Here is a 26529-nt window from a genome sequence, read left to right as displayed (position 1 = left end):
TCTACCGACAGAATATGCGAAATTTTATTATTATTACAATGGGTACATAAGTGGGCAAGAACACTTGATATAATGATTCCTTCTGTCCTACATCACTTTTAAAGGTATTTCTTTCTGAAGAACCAATAAAGCTTACTTCTCGGCCATTGGCAAGTATTTGTAGCGGAGAAGCTTTGTTAAAATCATTAAAATAATCTACAAATGCGCAGACGTTTCTATTTTAATTTACCATAATTTCAATACTGGAAATAGCTTTCGTAAGATCACAAGAAATTTATTTTAGAACACGTCAAAAGACAATGCCAGCTCAAAGGATGATCTATGCCACGAGATGTCATTCAACTTCCAGTATAGTCGTAGGCAATTGTCTTAGTTATGCAAGAGGAAGCGTGGGACAGAATTAGCCCAGGAACGATACCCGATTTAGACTTGCCGGGCCAAAGAATGGGGCATTGGACGCGATACGCATGTTAGGTGTCTGTTACACCGTAGTATCTAGTACTGATTTGTACTAGTTCGCATATACTCGTAAAATTAAGATAGAGACAGTTATAACAAGACAATATTCGTTTCTAAATTTAGAACATTATTTTAAAGTGCTGTACGCCTAAACACATTGGAAATATGTAAGAATAAACTCCCTCTGGTTACTGTCTAGTAATATTTAGTATGATATTAGGATCACCTTTTTACGTCAAAATCATTTTTTTGAAGTAAAATTTCTTTAGGCGCATGAGGGTAAACTTTTTACGGAACGTCACGAAGATGTGCAGCGTTAATGAAGATTTTTTTCTTTAATTAAGATGTGCTATATAATATTGTAGTGCAATTATTCACACTTGAACACCGATGGTATTTTTAATACATGTATATCAATATCATTATTATTTTACTAGGTAATTAAATTACCATTTCTTTTTGTTGGTTTTGTATTTTTATAAGGGCACAGAACCAAGACCTTTTTTGCTAAGACCCAGTTGGCTATTTTAGAAAATGTGGACATAAGTTAGCAATTATGATAATAATGAATTTGTCTTATTATTTAGTGGTATTTCTATATATACATAACAACAACTAATTTTAGTTCTGTTTTTAATTAGTAGTATCATTCGTTCATATAGAAAGACTGGCAAAATTAAAGTATTGGATTTGGGCTTAATTACTCAATAATTAATTTAAAAAGTTCCACTTCTGACATGTGTACTTTGTAGGCACCCACTTTTTTTAATCAATCAGTTGTAGTCATGATTATAAGGTTCAACTTGCGTCGTTTGTTTACATAACCTCCTCCTAAATATCGCCAACACTTTAATACTTTTTATCACAATATTAGAATCGGTGTAAGTGTCACCCAGGTTAAATACCCAGATATTTCTGTCGTCCAACACAGTTGCCGCAATCCGAAGCGACAATCCGCTAAAGCATTTAGGAAACATTACGTCATCACGAAATTGGACACTAACGAATGTCTCATGACTGTGAATTAAGTTACGATAGCGGGGTACTTGATACTTAAATTAAGTAGAGTAAGGGTCTGTTTCGGGTCTGTTCTGTTTCAGGCCACAAAACAGACTCAAGAATAAAGAGAAAACATTAAAATACCGTCTGACCAAGACGCAGAACGTTAGTCGAATGTATAAGGATATATAAATATTGATTTAATATAGTGATGTTAGCGTTCATAGAAAAATTTGTAGTTTTGTTTGGTTTAAGTTACAAAACATGTTTGACACGGGAACTAAAATATAGCCCATTAAAAGCTATTATGCAAATAATTAACAGCTATTAAAAGGTCGGCAACGACTCGCGAGCCCTCTGGTATTGAGTGTCGATGGGCAGCGGTATCACTTAACATCAGTTGGCCCCTGTTCTACAGAAAAAAAAGTATAAAATACACTAATATATTTACTTTATTTTAGTTGTTAGTGTTACATGTTATTTTGTGTTAATTATTTATGCACTTCTTGTACTTTACCTTCTGTAGGTGTTTCTTTTTCATTATTCCATACTAGGGTTGCCAGGAAGAAATCGCCGATAAGGACCCCCGTTGCTTTATAACTATGCAACCTGCTTTTTTATATGTATGTGTTTGTATAAGGTAACGAAGTGTAAATAAATAAATAATATATTAGATTTGATTAGACTAAACAATGCTGTATACAAAGTACGCAAGCAAATTATTAATGCTCATGCTAATAAATCTTTTCTTTGTTCGCGTAAATAGTTTCAATACTTCTCCGCATAGTAACGTATGTACGTGTGGGTATATCCCAACTCTATTTTGATCTATCGAAACGCTCATATTTCAATATCAATAGCGGATCTGAAGGTCGGTCGTTTGCCGTCTGCGCGTTTGTCTCATTGAGGTCAAGGTGACGGCGACATCACAATTCAGGGAATAAAACCTCTCCCGGCCACGCAGATGTAGATCACTGGATGTGTTTCTTGTGTTTTTCGTATGTCAAATGTATTCATAAAAAATAAATAAATACGCGCTACGACCTTTTTAGGTCTGCGCTTCAGATTTCTCATAGTCAAGTAGGTGATCAGCCTTCTGTGCCTGACACACGCCGTCGACTTTTAGTTCGTTCTAAGGCTTTCCTCACGATGTTTTCCTTCACCGTTAGAGCTAATATTAAATGCGCACATAGACTGAAAATCCATTGGTGTACAGCCGGGGTTCGAACCTTCGACCTCAGGTATGTGAGTTGTAAGCTGAAGCAACTAGACCACCTAGGTCTTTTTAATACTAACTTGTTCTAAGCCCCACATCACGTTACGTTACGTTACGCTACGTTTTAGTGTTTAGAAAATTTAGGGATATTAGTTCATGACTAAAGTGTATCTTAATATCATTGAAAAGTGGAAAAATAATAGTAAAAATCAACTTTTATCTTAAAGTAATTCATCTGTTTACAAGTAATATTATCTATGTGGTCCTTTTTATTTTGTTTTTGTATTGACAATTACTTTTCCATTTGATGTAACCCATTACGAACCACTGATATTATTCATTTGTTTAAATATTACAACAAGAATCACTGAGCACATAGATTTCTTAAATGATCTTTATACCTACTAAAAACAGCGAATATAACAAAAAAAAAAACATTTTCGCATAAAACGAAGCTCTCCTAATCTTAGGTAGATAAATCTAAGTTATATTTTAGAGACCCTTCAAACATTTCGTCGAACCTGTTCATCGCTAACGAGATAGACTGGCTGTCACCTCACGTCTGACATGTATGACCTTTAAAACACCTCGTCCAGCGCCGTAGCTCCGTGGTCTACCACGAATTGAGTTAATCAGAGGTAGTGCGGTGCCTTTTATCTCAACCGGCAGAGGTCAACACAATGTGGCCCAAAAATTGAATGAATCCAGGACCTTTGTTAAATTTCAAAAGATCCAGAATCTGATGGGAACGTTCACGAATAAATCAAATGTAAAAGAAACAAACAAACATGTCACAATTAGCTCCGCATGTTCTTTTTAGTGGAAAGACACCCATAAATCTGTCAATAATTCGTGAATTATTTTCTGACACTTTATGAACCGATGTGGCAGGTCGGCTGTAAATCATCACAGATTCTATTTGATCTTAAATGGTGGAATACTTGCTGGGAAATTCGAATTGAAATTGTCAAGTCGCTAATAAATTATTATTCTTTTGGCTTACGTAAAAATTAAGCGTCTTTAATACGCGAAAATCACAGGTACATTGTTTTATGTAAACAAGTTTTTATAACAATAAAAAATATATATGCTAATTTAAGCTTCTACAGGTTTATTCCGGTAATGATGTGAAACGAAAGGGTAGGGAGAAATTTAGATCATATTATTATGTATCGATCGTATATACTTAATATTAAATTTCTCATGTAAATAAAAAATAATTTTTGTAATGAGAAATAAAGTTCTTTAAACATATGTTTATATTTAATGTAGCTTAAACATATTTTACTGTCATATATAGACATACTAATGTTTGATTTAGTCATTTAAATGTAATATTCTATGATAAAAAATTGATCGTATTTGATTTAACAGTTAATCACTAGGTAAAATGGAAACCATAAACTAGCTGTCTGGTGTTATCGGCAATCTTTGTTGTATTCGGAGAAACCATTAAGGGACTGAGCAAAAAGCAAAGCCTTAGGGGTATTATCTTGTCTTGAGAACATTTAAATGGACCTGTCAAACCAACTACGTACTTATTTCGCAGGCTATTAAATGTAGAATGGATCTAACGAGCTTCTATCGAGTGCGGTGTTCAGTCTTAATCGGTTGAGGTTCTAAATTCAAATAATTACGGAAAAAATATGTTTAACATATTATCTGTGTGATAATTTCAAATATAGAATAAATAACACCTTTTACTCAAATTAATTCTACTTGAATATCTTGTGTTCTGTTTTTAAGTATAATTTTACTTGGCCTATAGAATATATTGTAAAAATAATAGGAAATAAAAAGGCTTTATTATAATTATGTGTAATAAAAATCACATGTTTCTATAAGCACGTTGAGAGCTAGGAAGGGAAGAAGGCTATCAAAAATAATTCAGAGGTGCAGGGATAGGTTTTGGCCTCATCATGTTGATTTCTTTACGATCATATTTCTCATGTGGGCGTCACCTACTTTGTGAATAAGAAGACACACAAGATCGTTAAAATTGATATCAAAAATTCAGTTTATAGGTACAAGACTCAGGGCTTCTTGAATACCCGATCATACACAATATAATTCAATATAAATAAAAATAATTTAATTTACACGTAACACTAAGAATTTTCATACATGTTTTTAATGGGACAGAGGGAAGAGAGAGCCTGTCACTAAGAATGAAGTGCTTACCGCCCATGGACACCTGCAAAGTCAAACCAGCGTGTTGCCGACCTTTAAAAAAGGTACACTTTTTACTTGAAGGCACCTAACTCTTATCAACTCGTACCACTAATGGCAGGTGTAATGAACAATTTTTATTTAATGCTTATCAAACTCATGATATCACTACTGAAGCATCGTATGAACGTAAAGGTGAGTTAATTAGGCTTTCATTCTTGAACTTATAAATAAATAATAAAAATAAAATATGTTTATTATGGAACATAAGATACAGGTATCACTTATTACACGTCATTAAATTTGAATCGGTAGACATCCCTACTCATCGGCAAAGAAGACAGAGAGTGCAGGCCGAGAGAAAAGCCGGCGTAAAAAACTCTCGGTACTCTTTTAAAATAGCAAATCATCAAAAATCACTTATTTTAAAACAAATATCGCAAATTAATTAGAAGTAGCCTGTCTAGTACTAGTCTCAGGCCTTTTTATCAACTAGATAATCGTTAACTTTATAGTAAGCCTTTTTACACAGCTTTTCTTTGATACATTTCTTAATTTTTTTTTGGGATTTTATAAAAGAAAAGTATACCTTTGCCCAAAAAAGAATAAATATAATGTGTCTGTGCCCTATAAACATATACAGATTGTAAAAATGCATTCTCGTTACGAAAGCTGCATCATTACTCCAATCGCGAACATCTAAAAACGCCTTGATCAATTAAAACACACAAAAAAGGTGTCCTGAAAAACGTGCCGTCTCGTGTGCACTGCCTTGAACCAAAAATTCATTCTTTGTAATTAACAGACAAGGAGTCGGCAATTTCACAATCACCTTATCGATGAAGGCAATTGAATTTTCTTAATAAATAAACTGAACTATGAAAAATACTTATACTATTTGCGAATTACATTTAGTAACTAGCTGACCCGGCAAACGTTGTTTTGCCACGTTATTTCTAGGAAACATTTTTTTAGTTCAGTAAAAATAACTATTTACAGTAATAAAAATTAGGCGTTGTATGTATTTTTGTATGCTGTATCATAAAAAAATAAAAACAAAAAAAATTGTCTAAAAAAACTTTTTTATATTTTTTTTACAACATTGATCACTAAGGGGTTTGAAAGATCCTTAGCCGATTCTTAGACTTAGAAGGAGGAGGAGTATGGGTACGTACATTGTGACACGAGAATATATATAAATAGAGATTATTTCAATGATAATTACAGTAATTTGATTGATTTATTAGATTAGTTGTACTCATAACGTATTACACATAAAATCTTTTTATTAAGTCATAGCACGTGTAAAACTGCACAGGCTGTAGAAAACATTAGATCTCAAAGCTTTTCTATCACAAATCGTAACACAATGAAACATACCTCACTGCAGATTCAAATAGTTTAGTCGACAGCGAAATGAAGGAAGTTTTAAGCCCGTACACAGAGCTTTTGAATACTGCATGACTGATCTCAGCTGCTATTGAGTGATTACAAAAAACTCACTACCTATATGTGTGTTTATGTGGAATTGAAAATTGCCCGCCGTTATGAAAGCTTTACTATTAACTATAATAATAATCAAGCCTCATTTATTCTAACATTTATTTATTGTAACATTTATCCATCTTTAGAAAACCACACACTTTAATTTTTTTATAGAGTATAATGTATATGCCTCCTCCCCACTAACTTAACCAGTTTTGTCCCAATCTCGTCAGCCCACCAAGAGGACGACCCCTCTTTATTTTTCAGGTGGAACATTCCCCCATGTTACTATATTCTTTAAATACACTATAGTTAAAAAATCCGTGAACATCTAATTAACAAATGAGTACTTACAAAATGTGATTAAAATAACTTAAATTAGTAAAATTAATCTTAAGGTCATGTTAAATAAATAACGACCACAATAAAAATCGCGTCAATTATTCTTTTTTATCTGTAAATATTTCTTACACATGTTTAATTGCACTTTAAAGTGCAAGCACAGGTAACCGACAAAGTGGCTATAAATTACAAATGGAGTCTAATTACCTGTACATGCCAACACTATCAGCATTATATCATATTACAGGATTCGAAAAGATGTAAGCACATATTCGCGCCAAAATCACGAAACGCAATAAAAAGATACAACAAAAAATCGGGTAAAGGCGCCAAAAAGCCGCCGCCATTCTTAGAATACGACTAAAAGAAAAAAGCCATAAACCAAAGCCCGCCAAACGGTTTCACGAGCCGATGCACCGAAATTGTTCGAGAATTTAACAATTTGATAACGAGCTGTTATTTTTTCCTCGTTTCTCCGCTTATCTGCTTTGTATGATGGATGCTGATTTTAGCGATAATAAACACGTTATCGGTTTTTGGATATCTAATGCAGTTTTTATAAAATTATGGCGTCGTGGTCAATAAAAACCTTTTATTTCTTGCAAAATCAATTGTTTTTTTATACATTGGTCTTCATTAAGACATCCTGGAACATTGCGATCTAGCCTAACTTAAGACTAATAATTTAAGTCTAACCTAATTTACTAAAAAGGATTTTTAACATAAGGAAGTGTCCAATAACACTACTTACAGTCTCTATTAAAGACACTCTGTTCTTGAGTTTATGTCTATTTTTTCACTCAATGTTTAGCACTTCATACTAACGTGCACTAACACTAATTCACTAGTTCAAATGGTTTTGTACTTTTCAGTCTTCTCACTAGGCCCGTGGTGTCAAGGAGTTGAATAGCCTCGACATTCATATGATGGTTGAGCCTATGTTCGTGGGCTCCAGCGGCAAATCTATTTTCTAATTAGTTTGCAAGAACCTCCGGAAGCAAAGATTCAAGGAACTCCAGGTATCTCTGTCATGGGCAAGCTGCATCCAGCCGTTTTGATAATGTCCGCCCATCTCGTGAGTTCTCTGTATCGTTTCCCAAAATTAATTTATTATTTACCTGATATTAATTGCCAGTAAAATCTTTATAAGACGAGACACAAAGGCCGTGTTCCTGATATAAAGCCTACTTTTAATTATGTTTGCATATTATGAATAAATTTATCCATCACTACACACAGGTGTTAGGCGAGGTATATGCAAAAACAGCAAATGCTTAAAGGCGTAATGCACCATAATAATTAACATCTTTTATATCTTATATATAGAATTCTCGTTTATGCATATTCGTTAAGTCTAAGAATCGGAGAACATATATTTTTTAAACCCCTTTTTGTTTTATTTTTTAAGATACAACATACAACCCTTCATTTTCACCCCTCTACGATCAACCCCTATTTTTTATTATTTATAGTTTTTTTATTGAACATAATTTTTTTTCCTAGAAATAAACATGGCAAACGACGTTTGCCGGGTCAGCTAGTATATATATTGCTATGTATTGTCGTTGTCGACACAAAAAATTAAACAATATAGCAAAATTAGTCAATCGTCATATATTACGCAGCCCGTACACACAGTAACATTACGTACAAAATGTAAAACCCCATTCTTTGTCGGCATCCATTGTGCTAGAATAACAAAAATTGTTCATCACAAAAACGGTACCACTTGCCTAACTACCCTCGGACGGGGAACAATAAATCTATTGTATACTGGACCTATAGAATCTGGAATTGTTGTCTTATCTATTCTTAAATGGACAATTGTTTAGATGAAAAGCCTTACGACACTTCCTCTGCAGCTGGTAAACGCGCAGGTGTAAGAAAACCAGAGGTCGCATTGTTTATCGTAATTATCATCACCTGCTTGGGGTCCGATTTTGAGGCCTTAATTGAAGGAGACATAAAATAATGTTTACGCCTCCGAAGATTTATCGCTTGATTGGGTATTTGGATAAGGTTAGGACTGATCATTAAATGCATCCGAATTCGCAAAGGAAATTAATAGCTTTATAAAAAAGGTATTAACGTTCTTTCAAGTATACGATATTTTTATTAACATTACAGTATATTGTTGTACATAAAAAGTTTTTTTAATGGATTCTCGCTGTTGGCTTAGCATTTACAGCTAAATTTGGGCTGTTTTGGAATGGGCGTTTTCCCGCGATTAGCGCAAGGGCGTCTCCTGCGAGACTCGGACCTCGGCTTGGGATCCAGTTGATCATGATTATAATCATGATCTGGATCCGTTAGGACATGTTCATAAAAAGTTTATATGGTTTAGTTTATTACATAAGCATTTACAATTCGTGATAGCTAATGGTAAAGCGCCATTAATATTATTAATTACAATGAATTATTTATAACGGATATAAAAACAAAATGCTTTTTTCAAAAACTCGATCGAATTATTTAAATGGTATAATAAATTCGTATTTATATTGGCTAAAGAAGTGTTTTGAAGTTATACTTCTTTCGGCGCGTAAGGGAAAAATGAGGAGAGTAAATTTCTACAATGCGCGCGCACACAGTCACAAAAATCCGACACCCTGAAGTTGGCATAGCCATTTCTTTAACTATGTACGACATTTTTTTTTGTGATATTTAAATAAACTTTATTTAACTAGAATCTAGATAATGCGTAATAATAAAACTTTCAATGTATTTAATACCTTTTTCTTATTGTTAGTGTAGTTTTTTCTACAAACGTAGAATAAAATGTTTGAAAAGATTTTTATCTTGTAACGCCAAAGAAGTATAACTTCTAACGCGTGTACATAAGTTGTACACACACATATTTTTTTAAAAGTGCAATAGTCGAATGAACCAAACAATTCCGAAGTGTTTAAAATACTAGTAAACGCATCAAGCAAGGTATATGAACGCTCCGAAGTGTAAAAAGACCTTACAGCATGAATAATTATAATTTTATAATTGTAATACTTAACAATACCTGCTTCATTACCCAGAGCGTGCCTTGGGAGTAATTATTCCACGAGTTATTCTGGCTCATAGCCAAAAGTACTTTGCGACGACCGCGGTACAAATAATTACAACAAAAATGGTAATGCACTGCGGAAATAAAATATTTAACCTCGATTATTTTTATAGAAAACTTGAAGATCGATTAATTAACACGAATTAATTTGCTTGCAAATAAAATGGCAAAAGGCCGGCGACCCATTGAAATGGGTGACCATGGGCTGCAATTACTGCCCTTTTTTGGCGTCCTGTATGGCTTTGCCACCCTATAGTATTAAAAAAAATATCATTGACATGTTAACAAAACAATACTGATAATAAATGCGATAAACGCGGTTTTCAAATAAAAATTCAATACTTTATAGTTGTAAACAAATCTCCGACATGCGACGATACTCAATCAAGCTAATTAAAAGTTACTTAGATTAAATTAGATTAAAGTTCAGTCTGTCCTCAAATCGCGGTCAATCACTAATACATAAAGATGCTTGAATAAACGACTCTACATACAGCTGTATTCAAGCAATTAAGTCAAGTAAAGTCGAATCATTTATTTCAATTAGACCATCTAAAATGGCACTTTTGAACGTCAAATAAAATATAAAGAAGATTCTAGTTGCCCCTTCCAAAAGGTACTTTCGTGTGGAGAAGAATGGGCAAGAAACTTCACACTTAATCTTTTAAAATAGGTTAACAATATTTTTTATACGAGTACATTAGTTAAATAATTATATGTGAAGACAATGTACTCCTAGAATAAAACTACTAGACTAAAAAAAGTTAATAAACATGTTCCTCACATACTTACAAATATCGAAACCGTAGAATATTAAACATTAAAATAAAAAAAACACAATAAAACAGTGTGTAAGATAAAAATATGTGAAGGCAAAAAATCAGCAATCAATTTGATTTTGTCCATGCTTTATGATTGTCCTATGGAGCAGGACCAGCATGTTTCCAAGCTTTTTTATCTTGAATTATTATTACAAAATAAACCCAGATGCAGCGACATTCTTCCAAACACCTGTAACCTTAAACCACAGTCATAAGCTAAAATCGCCTTTAGTTCACCACTTTTTTAGACGAACAGGTGATTCCGACCCCATCGTAAATTGAGGTCGCCCCTTCCGTAATATCAGCTTAAGCATTTTGTTAATCTACTTCCCAATGTCTTTTTAATACCTGGTCATTTTATCTTTTTTGTATTTCTTTAATGAGATATCTATTAGTTCTCGCACGAGCAGGTGTTGACCTATTACGGTCGGGATATGTTACTTTTAATGGTGAATTCGCTTTTATTTAGCTGTAATAATCTATCACCTGTTTTGTGTGACGTTTCATTAAGCAGATGCTCACGATTTGGATAGACAAGGGGAGTAGTGGTTATAAAGACAATGAAGGACCTTTCTTTAGAGCCATTGTTTCAAATATAACACAAAAGACCAGTGTAAGCGTAGTTGTCAGAACTGCAATTTTGCTTTTTTTTTTCATAATAAAACGAGTAAAAACGGGCAAAAAATAGAAACTTACCTTTAAGAAAGGATTAATGAATTATACGCAGTGTCTGCACCTAGTTTAGAGAGAGTAGCCATACATATAAAATAGTAGTAATTTTATACTGAGGTGAATTGCGTTTGCCCGCACTAAATGAAGCAAAGATGTGTAATTACACTAAACACCACCTCGTAAGTTACCAACACCACTAATTCTCATTCTACCAGAAAATATATTAGGATTAGTATTATATAATATAACGGCCCTACTTATCAAGTACAGATCAAGTTCAAGTAAGCAGATTTACTGCAATCTATTTCCCCCCTAAATGTCAGCAAAAGTAAGCAAAGCTTTCAAAAATAAATAATAGTACAATAACATATTAATTTTATGTAGGAATCCTCGAAAGTGCATTTCGTTTTAAGCATAGGCAATATGTGGGTAATATGTGTAAAAACCTAAATAATTACTGTTGACGTATTCACCAAATTAAAATAATTTAGATTTACCCAAGGAAGTCTTCAAAACTATGACCTCAATACAATGAAAACAAAACAAAAAAACTAATTCTCGTACAACCGCCAATTACCTTGGATTACGATCAAATTGACAAAAGTCCCAATAAAAGATAATAAGCAAAGTTCCCTTTATCAATCAATTTCACTCATTACAACTTATACTTAAAATTTCAAATTACCCAAACACTAGTGCGAGCGTGGTTTTCCTACGTCATAGAAAAATGCACTGTATTATACATCAACAGCTCACAAAATTAATTGCATTCCATCCAAGACTGTCAAAGGGCTTCCGAATCAGAAGACAATAAACTTATTTAATATTAAACTTTATTCTGATAGCAATAGGGTTGAAAATCGTAGTTTGTATTTTGTAAGGTAGCGTTCGAACCTAGTAATTTGGTGTAATTCTACTCTTGTTAGATTATTTTTAAATGACGCCCGTTAATTGTAACCAATTTGGGTAATTTTGTTTGGAAACGAGTGTTAACATTCAATTATGTTCGTTACTTCCTTTAGATGGTGCTTATTAGTTCGACTTTGAGGGCCCAGCTTATGGAAAATGATTGTCTTGCAAATTTTTCATCTTCTCTGTAATACTAAACCCTCTTTGAAAAGATATCCTGTAACGTACCGCTTATTAACAACCTAACTTACTAAATATATTAATTATTTATTTATGAAGGATACAAAAGGAGTACTTTATGAAAACTTAACAACTTACCGATAAACACCTTTCAATTTCAATTTTACCGATAATTTAAATTTGTTAAGACGGGTCTAAACATTACATAAAATTTGATCAAGTTTATAAAATTATTTGTTAAATGAATACTTGGACTATTTTTAAATCATTTGAAATCTAATGAATGTCTGAATATTATCATAATGAAGTTAAAAAATAATTGTGTTTGTTAATTAAGAGATCCGAACAAATTATAAAGGTAAGAAAAATTACCATTTTAGAGATTTCGAGAGGTCAATCTTACGGCGTTTAATTAGGAACCGGTTTTTGTAAACGATTTAAGTTTACAAAAGAAAAGAATAAATCAACATACAAAAAAAACAAAAAACACTCACTAAATAAAATCTCGAAGTGACAGCTTCACTATACATTATAATTATAATAATAATAATAATAATAATAATAATAATCTTTATTGACATATTTGTAATTACAGAAATCCTATGAAGACTCTGACACCTAAACTAGGCTTTAGTGCCTGTATCTCAGGAGTCAGTGGCTTCTCCCAATATAATTCGTAACAAGTGTCAAGAGAGCTTATTCAAAATTTTACAAGACAATACTTTTTATAGACATTTGTAAATTCCAGATATTACATCTAATTATCTTCTTACACACAATATACTTAAACAAAAATAACATATATTAAAATATATTAAATTTAAAATATTACAATTTAATTATAGAATTTTGTATAGTTACCACAAAAACCTTTTTCAACACAATTGAGACCAGGCAAAACCGTCGCAAAGTATTCGTGAATTAACATAACAAGTGTTCCCGTATTTTCGGTCTGACGCGACACTCAGACTCGGTGAATTAAAATCTGGAAGCACCATCCTCAACCTTGCATATTTACATTTTTCATTTAACACCCCACTCGACTTTGATATGAGCTATTTTACGCTAACAAAATCATTTACACACATAAGATGCGAGATAACTTTGAGAATATTTCTATTTACTTTCGTACTAAGTACGGACCTTTTAATCAATGAAAAAGAAATATATATTAAGATTTTTCTGTTTATAGTATAAGTACTACCCTTTGTTTTTCAATGAAAGCTAAATAAATTATAACAAACCCAGTATCAAAAAAGATAATTTCAAAATTATAATATTACATAGGTACTATATTTTAGAAGCATTTTTTACACCATTATTGTAGTTTTAGTAGGGATCCTTATTTTTGTTCTTGTAATTAAAAATGGGGAAAGAATTTTTAAAATCGGGTCAGTACTCTTTGAGACAATTCGTTACAAACATACTTACATATACAAATCTTTCCTCTTTAAAATATTACATATGACGATAATAATAAATAAAGACATGATCCGGAATTAAAATGTCAAAAAAAAAAAACGTCATAAGAAGCTATAATAGACCACCTAATTAATGTTATATATTTTTTTGTAAACTCACTAGATCATTTCCTGTTGCGGTTCTAATGTAAGTAGAAAATGTTCCCATGCATTCAAAAAAGTGTTGGCCACTTCAGAATAATAGAAATCAACATAAAATGTTCTTTCTCAAAATTTTTGTGAATTTAATTAAGAAAATTCAAAAGAAAGATGGATATAAATACGTAACAAAAATCATAAACAATAACACACATTTCACATATGTATTGTTTAATTATCGTGTATACATTACATTATGTACTTAGAGAATATTTAAATACAAAACTTGCTTCATACATGAAGCAATAGAGACATTTCTATGTAATTTGTGTTTGTTTGCTATAGGAAAACCAATAAACATGACAAACGATCGGTGGAAATCACGAAACTACGTATTGCATGAGGTATAGTCGAGAAAAAAATTGTTTAGTTTGTGTTTGTCATGTATTTTTTATTATTATAGACTAAAAACCATCATGGTTGCCCGATGTCTTTTTACCCAATATGCATTCTATCAAGCAAGGCATACGTTCACAAACTTGTACAATTTTAAGTTGTACTGAATATGTGATTATTAAATAAATAATAGTTATCTATTGGTTTCGTGTTTAGTTATTAACTTGGTGAGTTGTTATAATAACCGAAACAATTTTACAGTACAGTAACACATATATTTATCATTATATTACGATTTTTAAACAAAAAGTAGCATAGCAAAATTTCTTGCTTTAGATCACTATAATATCTACTACTTAGGCGGTCTAAAGCTAAAAGCGTAAAACAATTAAGCTTAATAACACATTCATGTTATTTAACTGTTTTTATATACATCATATTAGTATCAGAGTATTTATTTATTTTTATACATCTTATGTTTGGCCAACTAAAATTATTATAAAACTATTATACAATTAAGTTACAGAAAACCTTAGCTATGCATTAAGATTTTCTAAGTACATATTTAAATCTTAGCATATTAGATCTTATACATGTAGAAAGAGATAACAACAACATATATTTTATATGATGGTAGCAAACGAGCCTAAGGGACGCCCATAAAGGGCAGTCATCGGTTGTCCCCCGGAAAGGCAAAAGAAATGGCCTCGTGAAACGGACTGAGGAAGACTTCCACCTCCACACTTCCACAGGAACTTGAGCCATCAAGGTGATGTAAATGAAATTTTGCATTGATACGGCTCGTACGGTGTTAAAACGAGGCAGGAGGGATCAACCCAAACAATTCTTTAGAACACTCACCATAATAGACTTTGTAGAAAACGCAATGAGACTGCGTAGAGAGCAAGCTCAAGCCGATCAGTAATACGTTTGAGATTGACAATTCGATACTTTTCGAGATTAATTAAAACCGATAAAATTAATTTTCAACAGCAAATCTGGCAACGACTGTACGCAATAAAATCACGTCAAAACATAGTTATTCTAACAACAATGGCGCGTCAGAATATCGGATGGTCTTACAGAGAACTTGTAAAAGATCTTATGACCAACTGGAAATAGAATTGTAGCAATGATGTTCACCGAATGTATGGCCCATATTGTTTCAGCATTTTATGTTATATTGAATTGATTACCAAGTTATATCAAGAAGGAAAATCCACGTATAAAAACATACGCTTTTTCAAATTTGTAAATCATCAAACACAGTAATGCTTATAAATGAAATGAAATTTTCAAGTAAAACGTTTATTTCTTCTAATATTAATCAAGGTTAGAAAATCCGTCGAAGCAAAGTCGATACAAGAATACTTGTAAAGTTGGGCGTAACAACGCGGTATCGAATAAACACTATAAAAACTGTTTATTAAAATTATACACTTAACTAATTGCAACATTACTGAATGACAGAAGATAACGAAAGTCTGAAAAAAATGTTAGTTTTGGGAGAGAGGAGGGGAACAAATAATGTACATACAATTCGTTGTATTAATAAAGAAATACATTACAATTAAAATACATGATTAAATAAAGGGGGACCAACTGGCAGTCTTATCGCTTTTTAGCGATATCTTCCAGGCAACCACTATGACAAAAAAATTTACTGACTAGAATGCAAGTACCAGTTCCTTACAATTAAGAACTTAAATATTAACATTGAAATACCAAGATATATAAAATATAATAATGAACATGCCTACGTTATATACATATTACTTATAAATAATAACGAAATGTGGAGAGGATTTGTAGCTCCATCAAGCTGGAACCCGCTTTAGAAAAAACTTGATTTTTCTAAATTTACTTTTATCTACAAACGATGCTAGTGAATGTAGTAAACTTTATTTTTTTGTAGTATCATTAATTGCGCCGAAAAAATAATTAATACCGCGCAAAGCAGGAAATATTACAAATAATTCAATAAAAAACTTTGAAACGGGTGCTAAATTGTTTGTAGTTTATTGTAGTGACAAAAAAAAATTTTTTTTACCCCACTTTATTAAAAACTACGGAATAAATGCTAAAATAACGGAACTATGCAAAAAAAAAGACACCGACTCAAAAACTATAAACGATGCTCATAAATGTAGTATACTTTATTTTTTTGTAGTATCATTAATTGCGCCGAAAAAATAATTAATACCGCGCAAAGCAGGAAATATTACAAATAATTCAATAAAAAACTTTGAAACGGGTGCTAAATTGTTTGTAGTTTATTGTAGTATACTACATTTATGAGCATCGTTTATAGTTTTTGAGTCGGTGTCTTTTTTTTTTGCATAGTTCCGTTATTTTAGCATTCATTCCGTAGTTTTTAATAAAGTGGGGTAAAAAAATTTTTTTTTTGTCACTACAATAAACTACAAACAATTTAGCACCCGTTTCAAAGTTTTTTTATTGAATTATTTGTAATATTTCCTCCTTTGCGCGGTATTAATTATTTTTTCGGCGCAATTAATGATACTACAAAAAAATAAAGTATACTACATTTATGAGCATCGTTTATAGTTTTTGAGTCGGTGTCTTTTTTTTTGCATAGTTCCGTTATTTTAGCATTTATTCCGTAGTTTTTAATAAAGTGGGGTAAAAAAAAATTTTTTTTGTCACTACAATAAACTACAAACAATTTAGCACCCGTTTCAAAGTTTTTTATTGAATTATTTGTAATATTTCCTGCTTTGCGCGGTATTAATTATTTTTTCGGCGCAATTAATGATACTACAAAAAAATAAAGTATACTACATTTATGAGCATCGTTTATAGTTTTTGAGTCGGTGTCTTTTTTTTTGCATAGTTCCGTTATTTTAGCATTTATTCCGTAGTTTTTAATAAAGTGGGGTAAAAAAAATTTTTTTTTTGTCACTACAATAAACTACAAACAATTTAGCACCCGTTTCAAAGTTTTTTATTGAATTATTTGTAATATTTCCTGCTTTGCGCGGTATTAATTATTTTTTCGGCGCAATTAATGATACTACAAAAAAATAAAGTATACTACATTTATGAGCATCGTTTATAGTTTTTGAGTCGGTGTCTTTTTTTTTGCATAGTTCCGTTATTTTAGCATTTATTCCGTAGTTTTTAATAAAGTGGGGTAAAAAAAAATTTTTTTTGTCACTACAATAAACTACAAACAATTTAGCACCCGTTTCAAAGTTTTTTATTGAATTATTTGTAATATTTCCTGCTTTGCGCGGTATTAATTATTTTTTCGGCGCAATTAATGATACTACAAAAAAATAAAGTATACTACATTTATGAGCATCGTTTATAGTTTTTGAGTCGGTGTCTTTTTTTTTGCATAGTTCCGTTATTTTAGCATTTATTCCGTAGTTTTTAATAAAGTGGGGTAAAAAAAATTTTTTTTTTGTCACTACAATAAACTACAAACAATTTAGCACCCGTTTCAAAGTTTTTTATTGAATTATTTGTAATATTTCCTGCTTTGCGCGGTATTAATTATTTTTTCGGCGCAATTAATGATACTACAAAAAAATAAAGTATACTACATTTATGAGCATCGTTTATAGTTTTTGAGTCGGTGTCTTTTTTTTTGCATAGTTCCGTTATTTTAGCATTTATTCCGTAGTTTTTAATAAAGTGGGGTAAAAAAAATTTTTTTTGTCACTACAATAAACTACAAACAATTTAGCACCCGTTTCAAAGTTTTTTATTGAATTATTTGTAATATTTCCTGCTTTGCGCGGTATTAATTATTTTTTCGGCGCAATTAATGATACTACAAAAAAATAAAGTATACTACATTTATGAGCATCGTTTATAGTTTTTGAGTCGGTGTCTTTTTTTTGCATAGTTCCGTTATTTTAGCATTTATTCCGTAGTTTTTAATAAAGTGGGGTAAAAAAAATTTTTTTTTGTCACTACAATAAACTACAAACAATTTAGCACCCGTTTCAAAGTTTTTTATTGAATTATTTGTAATATTTCCTGCTTTGCGCGGTATTAATTATTTTTTCGGCGCAATTAATGATACTACAAAAAAATAAAGTATACTACATTTATGAGCATCGTTTATAGTTTTTGAGTCAGTGTCTTTTTTTTTGCATAGTTCCGTTATTTTAGCATTTATTCCGTAGTTTTTAATAAAGTGGGGTAAAAAAAATTTTTTTTTTGTCACTACAATAAACTACAAACAATTTAGCACCCGTTTCAAAGTTTTTTATTGAATTATTTGTAATGTTTCCTGCTTTGCGCGGTATTAATTATTTTTTCGGCGCAATTAATGATACTACAAAAAAATAAAGTATACTACATTTATGAGCATCGTTTATAGTTTTTGAGTCGGTGTCTTTTTTTTGCATAGTTCCGTTATTTTAGCATTTATTCCGTAGTTTTTAATAAAGTGGGGTAAAAAAATTTTTTTTGTCACTACAATAAACTACAAACAATTTAGCACCCGTTTCAAAGTTTTTTATTTAATTATTTGTAATATTTCCTGCTTTGCGCGGTATTAATTATTTTTTCGGCGCAATTAATGATACTACAAAAAAATAAAGTATACTACATTTATGAGCATGGTTTATAGTTTTTGAGTCGGTGTCTTTTTTTTTGCATAGTTCCGTTATTTTAGCATTTATTCCGTAGTTTTTAATAAAGTGGGGTAAAAAAATTTTTTTTTTGTCACTACAATAAACTACAAACAATTTAGCACCCGTTTCAAAGTTTTTTATTGAATTATTTGTAATATTTCCTGCTTTGCGCGGTATTAATTATTTTTTCGGCGCAATTAATGATACTACAAAAAAATAAAGTATACTACATTTATGAGCATCGTTTATAGTTTTTGAGTCGGTGTCTTTTTTTTTGCATAGTTCCGTTATTTTAGCATTTATTCCGTAGTTTTTAATAAAGTGGGGTAAAAAAAATTTTTTTTTGTCACTACAATAAACTACAAACAATTTAGCACCCGTTTCAAAGTTTTTTATTGAATTATTTGTAATATTTCCTGCTTTGCGCGGTATTAATTATTTTTTCGGCGCAATTAATGATACTACAAAAAAATAAAGTATACTACATTTATGAGCATCGTTTATAGTTTTTGAGTCAGTGTCTTTTTTTTTGCATAGTTCCGTTATTTTAGCATTTATTCCGTAGTTTTTAATAAAGTGGGGTAAAAAAAAATTTTTTTTTGTCACTACAATAAACTACAAACAATTTAGCACCCGTTTCAAAGTTTTTTATTGAATTATTTGTAATATTTCCTGCTTTGCGCGGTATTAATTATTTTTTCGGCGCAATTAATGATACTACAAAAAAATAAAGTATACTACATTTATGAGCATCGTTTATAGTTTTTGAGTCGGTGTCTTTTTTTTTGCATAGTTCCGTTATTTTAGCATTTATTCCGTAGTTTTTAATAAAGTGGGGTAAAAAAATTTTTTTTGTCACTACAATAAACTACAAACAATTTAGCACCCGTTTCAAAGTTTTTTATTTAATTATTTGTAATATTTCCTGCTTTGCGCGGTATTAATTATTTTTTCGGCGCAATTAATGATACTACAAAAAAATAAAGTATACTACATTTATGAGCATCGTTTATAGTTTTTGAGTCGGTGTCTTTTTTTTGCATAGTTCCGTTATTTTAGCATTTATTCCGTAGTTTTTAATAAAGTGGGGTAAAAAAATTTTTTTTTTGTCACTACAATAAACTACAAACAATTTAGCACCCGTTTCAAAGTTTTTTATTGAATTATTTGTAATATTTCCTGCTTTGCGCGGTATTAATTATTTTTTCGGCGCAATTAATGATACTACAAAAAAATAAAGTATACTACATTTATGAGCATCGTTTATAGTTTTTGAGTCGGTGTCTTTTTTTTTGCATAGTTCCGTTATTTTAGCATTTATTCCGTAGTTTTTAATAAAGTGGGGTAAAAAAATTTTTTTTGTCACTACAATAAACTACAAACAATTTAGCACCCGTTTCAAAGTTTTTTATTTAATTATTTGTAATATTTCCTGCTTTGCGCGGTATTAATTATTTTTTCGGCGCAATTAATGATACTACAAAAAAATAAAGTATACTACATTTATGAGCATCGTTTATAGTTTTTGAGTCGGTGTCTTTTTTTTTGCATAGTTCCGTTATTTTAGCATTTATTCCGTAGTTTTTAATAAAGTGGGGTAAAAAAAATTTTTTTTTGTCACTACAATAAACTACAAACAATTTAGCACCCGTTTTAAAGTTTTTTATTGAATTATTTGTAATATTTCCTGCTTTGCGCGGTATTAATTATTTTTTCGGCGCAATTAATGATACTACAAAAAAATAAAGTTTACTACATTCACTAGCATCGTTTGTAGATAAAAGTAAATTTAGAAAAATCAAGTTTTTTCTAAAGCGGGTTCCAGCTTGGTGGAGCTAGGATTTGTAACAACAATAATCTTGTATATGATTTTTAGATATAAATCTATATTATGTTTTATGTACATTAAAGATCTAATTAGCATATCAGTAACGAAAAAAGCAAGCGTGGTAAAAGCATATTATAGCCTGGACCGCAAGACCGCAGCTTTTATACAAAAAAATCATCTCAAATATCAACGTATCATTTTTCAACAGCATTATTAAATCTAGCGTGGATTCTCATACAAGTTTTACCACTTTCAAAGTAAGATAATAAATAAGAAATCAAATTATCCACTGCCCATAGTTATTTTTAATTTAAAGATCAATCTACTAGACTTTAGTGTTGTTGTTGAGTTTAGTTGTAGTTCATTCCGTACATCGTGATAAGTCATAATCGATTTCGCGTTTATATAGTAAAAATAAATTTAAACTAGGCCTGGCACAAAATTACTACGTACTACAATTACGTGATATCGGCTATTTGACAGTACATAGATGAGATAAATGTGTCAACTTGTAAAAAAATAGTTAAGTTGTAAAATTTAAAAAATAATACAATTTTCGATACAATTTCTAACGTCTTAAAAGTGTTAAGTTTGATATGGACGGACGATTGATTGATTGCACTTAAAAGGGTCCCTAAATCGTATAAACTAAATAAAATAGAAAATGCATAATTTTACTTATAACAAACAAACATTTAATTACAATATAAAACATAGTGTTATCAAGAGTAATCAGTATTAAACATGGCTTTTAAAGCGTTGTAGCGCTCAAAAAAATCCAAAATTAAAAATATTCAAACGTCAGACAAGAGATACAAAACGGTCACAGATTAGTCGAATCGCCTATCTAATACTAACTTGGACTTTAATTTAATCAAACATTGAGATTTTGTATATATTATTAGTATTTAACTGTTGATCAAGAGTGGCCAGGCGAGCTCAGACATCGGAATTCTTTAGTGAAATAAATATTGTATCATAAGTCAACTACCCAAGTGTCCCTGAACTAAACGTTTGTTTATTGTTTTCTTTGCTAGTGACCAATTAGTCTGGATTAAAATGATTTTATTTGTACCAACGCAATATTAATATGCGAAGATTTTATTTATCGGCGTATAAAGTTGTTTATATTAAGTAGTGAGTTAGAAGCTGTAAATCTTAAGAAATTTAGGAATAACAATTAACAATTAAAAATCATGAAATGTGTTTACAGGAATATCTTGAATCTATATCTAAATTTATCTTGAATTATTCACAAAATTACAAATAATAATTTGTTATTAGTCAATAATAAATAATATAAGTTAAACAAATCTAATAAGCAAGTAGGCAGACACACGCCGTCGACTTTTTGGGTCTAAGACATGTCCGTTTCCTCACGATGCTTTCCTTCACCGTTTGAGCGAATTTTAAATACGCACACAGATAGAAAATCCATTGGTGCACAGCCGGGGATCGAACCTACGACCTCAGGGATGAGAATCGCACGCCAAAGCCTCACACTGCTCACTAAATAATCTAAATAGTTTTTTAAAATATCAAATATCCCATTCACCATAACAACAATAACACAAATTCCATTCATATTTATTAGCTATAAATAAGCTTGCGGTTTAATATAATTTACAGCATTGGAGTTATTTCCTTGCAATTATTATTTATTAATAAATAATGGAGGTTTCACTCGTCAACGTCGACCGGTACAGTCATAACATAAAGTTAGCAACAAGTTAATCTTCGTAATAACTTTGGGTCCGCGGGGGAAATGCAATTTATCGCCGACTGTACTATTGTTTCCATTGGAATGTTGCACTGGACTGGCGACTTTCCTTAAAGTATGAAAGCATATAAACGTGCGACATACATCGTTACAATAAGCTTTTAAAAGTTCGAAAGTTCGCATACATTTTAATAATAGAACCATTTATGGGCGTTGAGATCTGAATAGCTTTTAATTATTTCATAATTTTGATCGAGCCTAATACTTCTTGTTATTGATATGTCGATAGTTTTTTGTTTTAATAAATGTAATTATATATTCCATTGAGGTATTTCTGTATTACTATGCAAATATCAGAAAGAGGAAAAATTAAAACACAATTTTTCCTTTTAATAAATACCTACAGCTGAGTTTCATCATCGGACGTCGAGGTGATACGGGTAAAATTTCGTATTCTTTATAATGATGATTTTAAAAATTTATTTAGATTATTTATAACGATTATAGAACATATAAAAAATTATATATTCTTAAAATACTTAAGATTTACAGTTTCTAACTAAGTTATGTACTAAATATAAACAGCTTTATATTAACGAATTTAATTGTCATTAAAACATTAAAAGTGTCGAAAATTAATACAAATTATAAATTTATTTCTTCGAGAATAAAAACACGTGGCATTTTAATTTACAATTCGTCATTTGAGATTTCAATAAATTATTTTGCATAAAATATAAAATACTAATATAAATTCATAAATTCTCTTAACGAAGTTATAATTTTAAAAATAGAATGTTCGTAAGGTAATTCACCCTTCTCGCTCACACTCAATCGGTCTCAATAGCTCTCTCCCTTTTCTTCGACAAAAACGCTGCACATCTTCGTGACTCCTAATAAAGTTTCACTTCAAAAAATAATTGTACTTTAGCATATAACGAATAAACTATATAATAAGAATAAGTTAAGGCTATATTAATAATATCCCTTTATAGTTGTGAAAAGCTTTGGCAAATTTCTAACTATACTGAACTACTGAACTTGGGATAATTAACAAAGCTCCACGCTCCTCAATAAACACTTCATTATTAAACTTTAAGCGGGAATAAAGTCATAACTTGCGACTTCGTGACCGCCACACCATCTATCACAATGAACAATGGCCAAGTCCGAATGTTGAAATTGCTTCAAATTTGCACCCTTTGATTTATTACTTTAGATATAGATCGCTAATGTGATAAAAAAATTCTAAGGGTTTCTGCTCATGAGTCATGGTTTTAATGGTTTAACGAAAAATGCATTCTAGTTCTTTATTTTCTAGTATTTTTGTAACTAATATTCATTAATATGATATAGTTTAGAATCTTTCAACTTACCGTTACTTAGTTTATGAAGCTCTTAATGAGGTTTAAGTTTATTTTTTAGTTTTAGATATTATTACTTTTTTTATTTTATTTTTTATTTTGTGGTTGCTTGTTTAATTCTTCCCTTGCTACCTATGCTTATGTTCTAATATATCTGTGATGTCATATTTTCTTGTATAATTTTATGCATACACGTTTATTTAGAGCTTATCTAATACATATATTATAACATTCTCGTGTCACGGTGTTTGTAATTAAACTCCTCCGAAATGGCTCGACCTATTTTCATTAATTTCATGGTTAGGTCTGCGAATCGGAAAACATTTATTTTTCATCTACAAAAATGTTAAGGGTGGTCCCAACTATACATTTTTTATTTATTTGTTGGACAATTTATTTGTTTTTATATATTTTTATGATACAGCATACAAAAATACAAACAACCCTTAGCCCTCTACGATCAATCCCTATTTTTTATTATAGCAGACAGTTATTTTCATTGAACTAAATAAATGTGTCCTAGAAATAATATTCATGGCAAAACAATGTTTGCCGGGTCAGCTAGTAAATAAATAAATAAACTTGGACTTAGCTTTTATCAAACGTTCGTTATTCAGTTCTTTGAACTAAGAATTGACTAATTGATTTACAAAAATATTTTTTTAATAAAACCGCGATTTATTGATATGAAATATTGTCTTAGTTATAATGTTCAATACAATTTCTTTTTAACCAACACGAAAAAAATCTAAAAAGATTATCAATGAAACGCATAATATTGAGCTGTAACTCTGACAATTTTTAATAGCGTACATACTTTAAAAAAAAACGATTTTTCCTTTAAAAATAGATTAGATAGTTTCTCCAAATCTCAAAATACACGCGCATCAGCTTATTAAACTGCTAGTGTGTTTATATATACATAATAATATTAGAAACACACTCTCAATGGCAAAGGGCTTGCGAGTGCGTTGCCTTTTAAGAATTCGTACGCTCTTTTCTAAACTCTAAATCGAATTAGTTCGCAAATACTTCAGTGACGTGGCAGCTGATTCCACATAACCCTAAAAAAACGCTTAGTTACGGAACATCGGACATTGATACGGGTAAAATTTCGTAATCTGCCTCAACTAAACTGATGAAACTCAGCTGCAGGTATCCATATATTCCATACGAGTAGGTATCCAAAACTTATCAATTTTAAAATGCAAATGTCACCAGGGTTAAACTCATATCACAATCGGCCTAAATATTATTACCGAATTCGCAATCTCATGCATATAGCAACAAATTAAATCGGCCATTCACACGTCTCGATTCTTCGATTATTACCGAAACTATCAGAAATACTTATTCGCGTAAAGATCGTTATCGTTTCTTTAAACTATTTCGATATTAAATATGTAATTATATATCTTGTTAAAAAATTATAACTTTATTACGTTAATAGAGCTTTAAATATGTTAACTGAGTTTCTTTGATGATAATTCTGAAATTTATTACACATATTACAAACTAATTATAATATAGCTTTATACTATTCGATTAAATACAAACAAGACAAGACATTAACAGTAAGTATTATGGACCCCCCACGGGTTAAAGCCAAGGCATTCAATTTTATATTTTTTGCTATCTCCAGCCATATTTCATTATTCAAAACTAATACCAAAAAGAAATTCTTATAAAATTATAATAAATTAAATATATTTAATGTTCCTAAGTGTTAATACATAATTTGATTGCGTTCGCGTTTGCGACCTGACCTTCCGTAAGTTCATTATAAAATGCTCTCTACTCTCTCTCTAACCTACACTTAGCTATAAACTTATTAAATATTTAAAAATCATACACCCAACAGTTTATTATATACGAAACAATGAAATATAGTATCACATCACAACGATATTCAAAACGTTAACTTTACGCGAATAACACCGAACCGCGGTTGACAACGCGCAAAAAAATAATATCAAAAACTAAGTACTCACTTCGTTATCAGACGGTTATCGGTGGCTGAACCCGGTGAATCTGAAATGAGAACACGGAATTTTATTAATCGATTTATTTATATCTATTTTGAGTATTAATTCAAGCTTTAATTACATTTAGGCTAAGCGACACTAAATCTAATTAAAATAATTGCTTTTCTAATAAGAAATCATCGTACAAACATACAAATATTTTAAAAAATCTCCAAAGCCATCATTCCAATTAACTTGTTTAAGCTTTCGGTATATGTTTAAAGGGAGTATTTAAAATATCCATAGCGCTAAATTACCAGCATCATGAGTATACTAAACATACACATATTGACGTACATACTTTTATACCATAACACAACACAGCCGAATTAGGTATTACTTAGTTTATTAAATGTAAAGTATGTAATGTATTTATTAATTTTTTCCTTAAATAAATCGTTGAACCTTTTTGTATAATTTGAATTCCATCTTTGGCTACATGTATGGTATAACTGTTTTTTGTGACATATAATTTATGTTAGCTGTAGGCATACGAAATAAATAAATAAACATACATCTGATAATACCATTATTCATGTTAATATCTATATATAACAAAAGTTCTTTTGCGCATAACAGTGCATTCATTCATGCAAATTTAGTGAGTATTACTAACTCAAACATTTGTGTTGACAGCCGTTGCCATGGCAACACATTTTTTCAATTTATTTATATAAAAAAACAATAATTTATCATGACAACATATTTCATTATTATG

General features: G+C 30.7%; 1 protein-coding gene across 2 annotated transcripts in view; it reads right to left on the bottom strand.

Moving 5' to 3' along the window:
- Positions 1-26529, bottom strand: part of LOC125048911 (mitochondrial cardiolipin hydrolase-like) — a 138116-nt gene that overhangs the window by 56459 nt on the left and 55128 nt on the right. For both annotated transcript variants that reach the window (XR_007116894.1, XM_047647874.1), the window contains one exon: positions 25779-25818. The gene's annotated coding sequence lies outside the window, so the exon portion shown is untranslated. The remainder of the gene's footprint in view (positions 1-25778; positions 25819-26529) is intronic.

The sequence above is a fragment of the Pieris napi genome, chromosome 4 (genome assembly GCF_905475465.1).
Source record: "Pieris napi chromosome 4, ilPieNapi1.2, whole genome shotgun sequence".
NCBI classification, from domain to species: Eukaryota; Metazoa; Arthropoda; class Insecta; order Lepidoptera; family Pieridae; genus Pieris; species Pieris napi.
Note: the sequence above shows the minus strand (reverse complement) of the source record. Positions and strands in the feature narration are given on the sequence as shown.